This window comes from Carassius carassius, chromosome 6, assembly GCF_963082965.1.
Source record: "Carassius carassius chromosome 6, fCarCar2.1, whole genome shotgun sequence".
NCBI classification, from domain to species: Eukaryota; Metazoa; Chordata; class Actinopteri; order Cypriniformes; family Cyprinidae; genus Carassius; species Carassius carassius.
This window is the reverse complement of record NC_081760.1, coordinates 22,474,762-22,485,639: the sequence shown is the minus strand read 5'-3', so window position 1 is coordinate 22,485,639 and position 10,878 is coordinate 22,474,762.

The following is a 10,878-nucleotide window of genomic DNA, read 5'->3' as shown; positions in this document are numbered from 1 at the left end:
GCAACAAATCCAGTACATTTGTTATAAAAATAGCCAAATAATAAGAAATATCTTGATTTTTGGTGGTCTAAGGTCTAATTTGTCATAATTTTAACTCATCTTGAGGCCCCATTGGAAGTTTGTCCGGGTCTGCTGCTCTAGAAGTTAGGCCTAGATGACACTGCTAGCAAGATAAGCAAGGTTTCACCAAGTAGGCTACAACATGTTCCTGGCTAAATATCTTTTTTGATCCTGGAACTGCATTCATATCAATCAGTGAGAATTGAAGTTTGAAGTTATGCCAAGTTGAGGCTTTCAACCTGCTTTTAGATCAGTGTTATTATAATTTCCCTCTGATTGTAGTTTTAGGGTAAGGACTATTTTTATGGACAGGAATGATGTTCCAAGATCAACAAAAAATATATTGATACAATGATATTTACTCGGCAAAATCATTGTGCCCCAAGCTTTGCACAAACAGCAACTAAAGTATCTTCTTGCACATCCTGAAACCATAAGAAAACTCTTTATGATTTTGAACGTAGACACTTGAACTTTTTTAGACACTCCACTTACAAAAAAATATGTCAGCAATAAAACGCTAGGCAATCTGCTGAAAATGCCTAGCTATAGGTGATTGAAAGCTTTGGCAGTGCAGCGTTTTGCTTGTTGTTTTTTGTTGTTGTTGTTGTTGTTGTTGTTTAGACGCTTTGCTATACAGAATATATGTGGCACAGTTTACTTGTAACTGATTTCTCTGATAATTTGTATAAATTATATTTTCCGTATATTTTCCAAATGTGGCCCAAATTGTTATCAATTATTTGGGCCATATTTGCCATGTCATATTGGTGGCACTTTCGGCTCACACCCAGATGAGGCAGTGCCACTGTACCATATCTTTGCCAAAACTGGCCAAGATATGTTTTAAGATAACTGGGCCATATTTGCATAATTATATGTGGGCCACTTTTGGCTCACATCCAGGTGAGCCAGTGTTCACTGAGCCATATCTTTGCCAAACCTGGCCCAGATGTGTTATAAGATAACTGGGCCACATTTGCAACAATATATGTGGGCCACTTTTGGCTCACAACCAGATGAGCCAGTGATCACTGTGCAATATCCTTGCCAAAACTGGCAAAGATATGTTTTAAGATAACTGGGCCACATTTGCATAATTATATGTGAGCCACTTTTGGCTCACATTGAGATGAGCGTGTGCCACTGTGCCATATCTTTGCCAAAACTGGCCCAGATATGTTTTAAGATAACTGGGCCACATTTTCAGGATTATATGTGGGCCACTTTTGGCTCACATGCAAATGAGCCAGTGGTTACTGAGCCATATCTTTGCCAAACCTGGCCCAGATGTGTTACAATATAACTGGGCCACATTTGCTACATTATATGTGGACCACTTTTGGCTCACATTGAGATGAGACAGTGCCACTTTGCCATATCTTTGCCAAAACTGGCCCAGATAGGTTTTATGATAACTTGGCCACATTTTCAGGATAATATGTGGGCCACTTTTGGCTCATATGCAGATGAGCCAGTGGTCACTGAGCCATATCTTTGCCAAACCTGGCCCAGGTGTGTTATAAGATAACTGGGCCACATTTACAACAATATATGTGGGCCACTTTTGGCTCACATCGAGGTGAGCCAGTGGTCACTGAGCCCTTTGCCAAACCTGGCCCAGATGTGTTATAAGATAACTGGGCCACATTTTCAGGATTATATGTGGGCAACTTTTGGCTCACATCTAGATGAGCCAGTGGTCAGTGAGCCATATATTTGCCAAACCTTGCCCAGATGTGTTATAAGATAACTGGGCCACATTTTCAGGATTATATGTGGGCAACTTTTGGCACACATCTAGATGAGCCAGTGGTCAATGAGCCATATATATGCCAAACCTTGCCCAGATGTGTTAAAAGATAACTGGGCCACATTTGCAACATTATATTTGGGCCACTTTTGGCTCACATCCAGGTGAGCCAGTGGACACTGAGCCATATCTTTGCCAAACCTGGCCCCGATGGTTTAAAAGATAATTGGGCCACATTTGCAGCATTATATGTGGGCCACTTTTGGCTCACATCCAGATGAGCCAGTGGTCACTGAACCATATCTTTGCCAAGCCTGGCCCAGATGTGTTATAAGATAACTGGGCCAAATTTGCAACATTATATTTGGGCCACTTTTGGCTCACATCCAGGTGAGCCAGTGGACACTGAGCCATATCTTTGCCAAACCTGGCCCAGATGTGTTAAAAGATAACTGGGCCACATTTGCAGCATTATATGTGGGCCACTTTTGGCTCACATCCAGATGAGCCAGTGGACACTGAGCCATATCTTTGCCAAACCTGACCCAGATATGTTTTAAGATAACTGGGCCACATTTGCAGAAACATATGTGGGCCATATTTGTTCTACATCCAGATTAGTCATTGTCGATTGTGCCATGGTTTTGCCATATGTGGCCCAGATTTGGTTTGTCATATTTGGGCCATATTTATTATCTATCATATGGGCCACTTTAGGCTCACATTCAGATTACACATTGCCATGAGTGCCGCAATTTTGCCTAAAATGGCCCACATGTGATTTAAATTTTTATCTGTGGGCCACTTCAGGCTCAGACACAGTTGGTCCGGGCCATAAGAAGGCCACCAGTGCCGCATCATTGCCTGAAGTGGCCCACATCCGTCTGCTATCTGGGTAGGGTGTTCGTTACTAACTTTATTCAGCTCCAATCCTAGTATAATCTGTTAGTTATCTGATATGATCCCTTAAATCTACTTATTTAATGAGTAATAATCTACTAGAAGGTTTTAATTTATAATTTATTGTTATTAGATGTACCGATAATATAATGTACAATCTTATTATTTAAACGTCTTACCTTTTAAAAGTGCATTGCAAACGGTTTGTTCTGCTGCATCTCTACGGCGCGGCATCGGTTTGCTACTACTTCCGGGAACTATTTAGAGGCTCCACGAGCTGCCATTGCTGTAAAAAAAAGCATTCCATTGGAGTCAATGGAGTTGTCGCAATTCTCTCTATATGGCTCTGGCTACACCTATGCAATCTGCTGGAATGCCACTCTCTCATGTACGCATCTATGACAGTTAGAGGAAACTAGAGATTACGGTTTATAAAGTTTTAAATATGGATATTTTTCTTAATACAAACTTATCAATTCGCTTCAGAAGGCTTTTATTAACTCCCAAGTGCCATGTGGAGCACTTTTTATTAGAGGTCAACCGATAGTGGATTTTACCAATAGCTTGGTTGGACCACACTGGCCGATACTGATTAATCAACCAATAGTTCTTTAAATGCATACTGAACAAAGACTAAAAAAGGAATTTACTATTTAAAAAAAAACATTACTGAACCATACTTTGTATATGAATTAAAATATTAATATGAAATATTAAATATTATTGATATATTGATAAGTAAAGTTAGTCCATATTTCATTAGCTAATGTTAACAGATATTGCATGTATACTCTCACACTTTAATTGTCTCTGTTCTAGAACACGTGAAGATTATCTAATCAAAATGACAACATATTTTAGTCACACACTGGCACAGCGAACAAGTCTAGAGAAATCGCAGGTATCACACACATACACCGGACGCGTCACGTTCAGTTCAAAGTGCTCTAAAACAGTTTATTTAATCATCAAATGGGCAAAAGTTCACTTCAAGAATTATCAAAAAAGTGGCATTGATGAGTTTGATGTTTGGTTTTAAGAAAAAGTATGATCTATATTATAGCTCTCCATATGAAGCATACAGACTTTATTAGAGCCACAGAACAGTAAACGTTTCACTGAAAAAAGGAAAATAGACAATTTTACAGCTCAGGGTGAAGTCATTATGCACACATAACAACAATTTGGGACGAATCTAATGTAATTTAATGGAAAACTGTGTAAGTGGTGTTCTGAGGCACCGCATATCAGTTCCCTATCGATACATCACTCGTACTGTGTCTGCTAAGATTGCAAATTTTCCAATGCATTTTTTATTAAAACAGGAACTTGGGTGAGAAGACTTTTTTATTTAAAATGAATAGTTTCGTTCCTGTCACAAAAACATACAATGTGCTAGTGCTAGTTGTGGTATCGGAAGGAAATTCTCACTTTAAGAGCACTGGTTCTGTAAGCCAAATAAACCGCCGGTATGCATACAAAAACATACTAAACATGTTTACTCCATTTTCATGGAAAAGGAAAAAATTTGTGTCAATTTTTAGAAGTGCACTTACATATACAGTAGATGGCTTCAGAGCTTGTAGACACGGGCTAAAAGCGTTTAAGATTTTTAAAATTAGAGATATAGACATCAAAATCCAGTGAGTGAACTAGCTCCATTTCTGTATTTCTGTTATTCATATTATTATTTGGATGTTAAGCGATAATGTCCTGTTTTTCTTATTTTTTTCCCTTTTAGTCTCTCATAATGTTTCTGTACAAGAGGAAGTTAATGGTTTCCTGTGCAAAAACACAGAAAACCACATGTTTTCATCACAGATTCCTGATAATATCACAGATCATTTGTATTTGATAAACATGAAACTGAAAATTAGAAAAGCTGTTATTTTCTGGAAATTATGGGAATAATTAGCATAGGACATTATTGTTATCTTTTTGTCACTTCAATGTTGTGTCAAAGTTCTGATACTAGGTGTCACTCTTGGGAGCCCAGACACTTATGATATCATTGAGAAATTTGCATAGCTGGCCACACCTCAGTCACCCCGGTATAAACAGGCCAGCATCTCTCTGTGAGAAAAAGCACTTCATGCACCTCTTTATCTCCTCGTTATTGGATCTATAGCACAGGTCTAGGTCCCCTCCCCACACACAGCTTGTCTCACAAGTCTTGTGAGAGTACCCCTGGATGCTTCAACTGTGATCTTTAAGAGCAAATTTCCTCCTGGAAGACTAAATTCTCAAAAAAAAAAAGCTTCACGGGTGGAATTGTGTTTTTATATCATGCCTTTCCATCGGTGCCCTTTTGGATTCGGTTTCTACATCTCTCCCAGTTCTTTTCACACTTATTCACTGTCACACTGTCCTCCAGTTGACCTTGCTGATGAGTTTAAAAGCTCATCTCAGGGCAAGTCCAATTTCTCATTCAGGTAGTGTGAAGAGGATGAGCTGTCGATCGCAACATCAGAGGGTGGGCTAGAGCCATCAGAATCTAATGACTTGACTGAACCGGTGACCTAGACGTCTTCTTGGTCAGGAGATGATCACCACCCTCTACAGTGGTCCAGAGAGGGGGTATGTGGAGGTCCACCAGGTGGAGAGAGCGATTGTGGTGCTCCTTTGCTGCCAGAGGGACCATCCAAGGCTTCCGTTCAGGGTCTGTAAGTCTGTAACATCTCTTGTGGTGAAAAAAAACGCAGCCTCTATACAAGCTGTGTCTATCAGGCCAAGGCATTGAAAGAATTGCATGAGAGTCCCAACTATGCTTGACCTTTTTCTCTACAAAGCCACAGGTACTCTGCCCCTGTTATGTCGATATATGCCCCTAAAACTCCTTCCAGGACAGCCAGAAACCTAGGAGTTGTGATGGATCATCAGTTAAGCTTCACAGACCATGTTGCTACAACGACCCGGTGCTGCAGATTTGCCTTATACAATATGAGGAAAATTAGACCCTTCCTTTCAGAGCAAGCCACCCAAATTCTTGTCCAAGCTCTTGTTCTCTCCAGACTGGACTATTGTAATGCTCTCCTGGTGGGCCTTCCTGCATGTACTATCAAGCCTCTGCAACTAATCCAGAATTAAGCAGCAACGGTTGTCTTCAACGAGCCAAAAAAAGCTCACGTTACTCCTCTCCTCATCAGGTTACACTGGCATACACTGCTTGCCTACAAGATGACCACTGGCATGGAACCAACATACCTAAACTCACTAGTTCAATCTTATGTGCCTTCCAGAAGTTTGTACTCTGCAAGTGAACAACACCTTGTGGTGCCATCCCAAAGAGGTTCAAAATCACACTAATGGACCTTTTCCTGGACTGTGCCCAGCTGGTGGAATGACCTCCCAATCTGAGAGCCTGTTCCCCTGTCTGAGATGAAGAAGGGGTTTTACAGTCTCTATTTCATTCTATCCAAAAAGGGTGGGGCTCAGGACAATCTTGAACCTAAGGTAATGAACTTGCTTGCTGTTCAGAATATCTGACCCTCAAGCACATGCAAACTTGTGTCAGGGACTCAGATTGGTTTGCGACAATAAACCTGAAGGACATCTGCTTTCATGTTTCAGTCCTTCCAAAGCACAAGCTATTTCTTTGGTTTACCTTTGGAAGGCAGGCATATAAGTACAAGGTTCTTCCCTTTGGGCTGTCCCTTTCTCCATGCTTCTTCAAAAAAAGTTGTGAAGGCTGCCCATGCCCCTCTCAGGGAAGTGGGCATTCACATTCTCAATTACCTTGATGACTGGCTTATTCTTGCTCAAAGCAGCTTTTATAGTGTCAAACAGCAAAATAGTTTGTCAGTAATGCAAGAAGACAATATCAGAGTCATTTTTCAGCTAAAGTCAGTTCATTGATGATTCAGTGATGTCATCCACCAGTTCAGCTCTCATCGAATAGTGTCTGTGCAATCAGTCAGTCAAGCATCTCTAACTAAGCAAGCCAAAGGTGACAGTGGCAAGGAATCAACAATTCAGCGGTGACAGAAATGGGGCAATTCTCCAATGGCCAGAAGAAACCAGCATGGCGTGGTTTAATTCCAGGCTGCAACACAGGAGCAGAGGACTTGTCTGGTTCCCATGATCTTGTGGCGATGGTCATCAAAGTGACAAGGTCTGTCTTTGGGACGCATCTAGCTGATGTAGCAGGACATTGAGAGAAGAAAACTACCTCTTCATATACAAGACTATGCCACCCTGTTTACCAGGGAACTATTAATACTAATGAATTCAACCACTTACAAGGGGCACGCAGGAGCGTGGTTTTCGAATGGAGGGCCAGAGACGTGGATACAAAAAAAATACAAAAACTTTATTTCAGTAATTAAACAGCAGTCTTAAAAAAACCAACAACACTTAAAGATTGTGGGACCAGGTTAACATACAACATTCACGACAAAGAAACAAAAAGGAGGCAGAGGCTTAACAATGGCAGGTACATTATTTTAATGAGCACAAGGCTCCTATATCACTCTTACCACCCTGTGCACCGTCTCAACACACGCACAACAATAAGGCCAAGCATGAACACACAGCACTCCGTGACAGAACCTCCACCAACGCACGTGAGGGCCTACTAGCGGTCTGCCCTGAAGCCTTGGCTCCTCTAACAAAGGACAAAATGTACCAAAAATGGTCTCAACATAAAACAAGGACACTTAATTACAAAACAAATGATAAACATTTGAAAATCATGAAACAAACTATGATGATGTTCAGGATTTGGCACCAAAGCTGGATGTCTGTTCACCTCACTGTCCTTCTAACAGCACCCTTAAAGCAAGATAAAGCAAAAACACTGCAAAACAACAAAACAAGCCAAATACAAAACTACTGAATGCAGCTAAGCAGACCAACCGAATACACAAAAAATAGCAAAATGACATACAAATTATAAGACTAGTGAAGAAAAAAAAACAGCGATCACAGGTACAAATGCTGGAGAGCAGGTGTCACACAAAACACATACGTTGAGCGCGCATGTGTTGACGAGAAAGTTTGTCACAAGGGAAATCCGGATACACAAAGCAGCAGCACCAAACAGCGTTGCTCCGCAAGCCTCGGCGAACGGCCAGTATCGGGGAACAGTCTATTCTTCCTAAAATAAAATAAAAAACCATATACTTATGGTCTAAACAATGAGCACTGCACAATAGTGGTAGTCCCACGTACCTTTATTTCATAACTAGTCGCACATCAAAATCATACACACACCGAAGGATACCACCACATAATCCCGGAGGTACACCAGCTGACCCTCCACCAGTGGTTCATCTCGGACATACTGATCATGATGGGCCTTGCGCCTGTTGGCCATCACCTGCAACCGTTCACATGCACCTGCAAAGGCTACCTGTAGCCTGGTTTGATGCTCCAAGACCCAGTCATGCACACTAACCTCTCTTGGCTGTGGGTCTCTCCCCAACAAGAAATCCACTGGCAGTCGCGGATCCTGACCGAACATCAGAAAGTGTGGTGATTCCCCTGTGGCCAGATGAGTACTATTATAGCTAAACACTACCTGGGGAAGACAAGTTACCCAATCTCGTTTCCTAGACAATGGCAGTGTGTGTAACAGATTGTGTAAGGTGCGATTAAAATGTTCATACTGGCCATTGCCAGCTGGGTGATATGGGGTCGTACGGGACTTCTCCACACCATAGAGCTCACATAATTGACAACAAGGACTAACAAGGATTAACAAGGACTCAAAGTTCCGACCCTGGTCAGAATGGAGGCCCGGAACACCGAACCTATAAAACCATTCTGTCACCAGAGCTTGGGCCACTGTCTCGGCTCGCTGATCCCTTGTTGGAACAGCTAGGGTATATTTACTAAAAACGTCTGTCATTACCAAGATGCGTGATGGCTCCAAAACAGTGAAGTCCACAGCGAGGATGTCATTTGGCCTAGATGATAATAACCGCCCCATAAATCCCTGAGCAAGTGTCTGGATGTCCTTGGCTGCCTGGCACCGATCACACTCTTGACAAGAGCTTGCCACATCAGAGGACAATCCCGGCCAATAGCACTTCGGTCTCCCTAACTCAAGGGTACGCTCTCTGCCCTGATGTCCGTGTTGCTGATGCAACTGTCTCAGAATCTCTGACTTCAAGGCGGCAAGTAATACTAATTATAACATCTCTTCCTTACCCGCAGGGCAGTGTACCCGCCGATAAAGCATAACATCTTGCTCAACCAGACGGTCCCAATTACAGAGCAACGTTAGGGCTGCCTTAGTCAGTCGGCATTCTTGGAAGAGGACTGCTCCCAGGCCCCGGTAACTGGCGTACACCTCCAAGATGAAGGGTTTAGAGAAATCTGTGTACGCAAGGACTGGGGTGGTAATAAGCTTCTCTTTTAACCCCTCAAAGCTCACCTGACATCTCTCACTCCAGGCATCCGCTAAGTTCCTTACCATCTGTTTACACTTTACACTGGCAAACTCTCCTACCAGCTTATGCAGAGGGGCAGCCAACTTGGCAAACCCCTCCACAAACCCCCAGTAATAGCTGGAGAACCCTAGGAAAGATCGTAACTCTGTGACATTAGAGGGACGGGGCCACTGGGCCACAGCCTCTATCTTACTTGGATCGGTTGCTACTCCCCTAGAAGAAATAACATGACCCAAATATCTCACTTTCTGCTGGAGAAAAGCACACTTCTCCAGCCTAACCTTTAACCCTTCCTGCTCCAGCCGGTCTAAAACTACCTCCAACCTCTCCAAATGCTGAGCAATAGAAGTGGAGACCACCACAATATCATCCAGATATAAAAGCAATTACTGGCACTGCTGGTCCCCGAATATCCTCTCCATAAGTCGCTGGAAGGTAGAGGGGGCATTGCACAACCCAAACGGCATTCGGTTCCATTCGAACAAGCCAAATGATGTGCAAAAAGCGGTTTTAAGCTTATCCCCCTTTGTGACAGGGACCTGGTTGTACCCACTAGCTAGATCCATGGTAGAGAAGCAACAGGCCCCAGTCAACACATCCAGCGACTCCTCAATACGGGGCAAGGGAAATGTGTCTCGTCTAGTCTTGGCGTTTAACTGACGGTAGTCCACACACAAGCGTAGACTACCGTCCTTCTTTTTAACCAACACAATTGGGGAAGCGTACGGGCTACAATTCTCCCTGATTACCTGAAACTCCAACAGCTGATTAATGTGGGCCCTAACAACCTCGTACTCAGAGGGAGGCACACGGCAATGTTGCTGCCGTACAGGAACATTGTCTAACACTGGGATATCGTGAGAGATGAGACTGGTACAACCCAAATCTCAATCATGTTCAGAAAACACTGTCTGATACTTGTTAAGCAAGGTCCTCACCTTGCCCTGCTCTGACTCTGGCAATGCGGACAAGTTCAACACTGCAATCTGCTCTGGAACAGTGGAACTAGCTAATTGAGTGCCTTGGGAATAGGCACTAACTGTAATGGGTCTAACTTCAGTAATACCTGTCGGCAAACTAACAACATGCACTCTAACAAGGGTACCCAGTACTCGACAGGGAAAAAGTAGGACATCAGAAGTGCCCATGTTGGCCACCAGCACATAAACCGAGCCTCCAATCACTCACACCAAGGCAGGGGGGGGCTAACAACCCCTCAGGTAACCCCAACTCAGAGGGCTCAAACAGCACTGTACTACCTGCCAGCTGTTCTGCACAAGTGGCCGCAACAAACTTAATGGTACCGCCTGTGATGCGACATGCCCAAGGACGACGCACCCTTACTCTAGTCATACCCTCAACAGCAGATTGCTCACTACCTTGATGGCAGTGTTGCAAGGCTGGGAAAACTGAAAGTGGCGCATTAGAAGTCGGAGGAAAATTAAACAAAGCAGGGCAATGATGTCCAAAGAGCTCCTGGTAGCATTGCCCGAGTACGTTCATCCCCAACACACCAGGGACTCGAGAGTGCAAGCCACCAGGAGGATCCGTGACCACCAGTACCCCACATCGTGTCACTATCCTACCACAGAGTCGACGTCCAACTCCATATAACCAATATATGGGATGGAGAGCCCATTGGCAGCCCTCAGATGCAACCATGAACATGACCTCAATTGCTCTTGACCCCACGGCTCAAAATGCTGAACAAAACAACTTTCCGTAATGGTTGATACCATTGAACCCGTATCAATTAAGCAGGGGACAGGCACA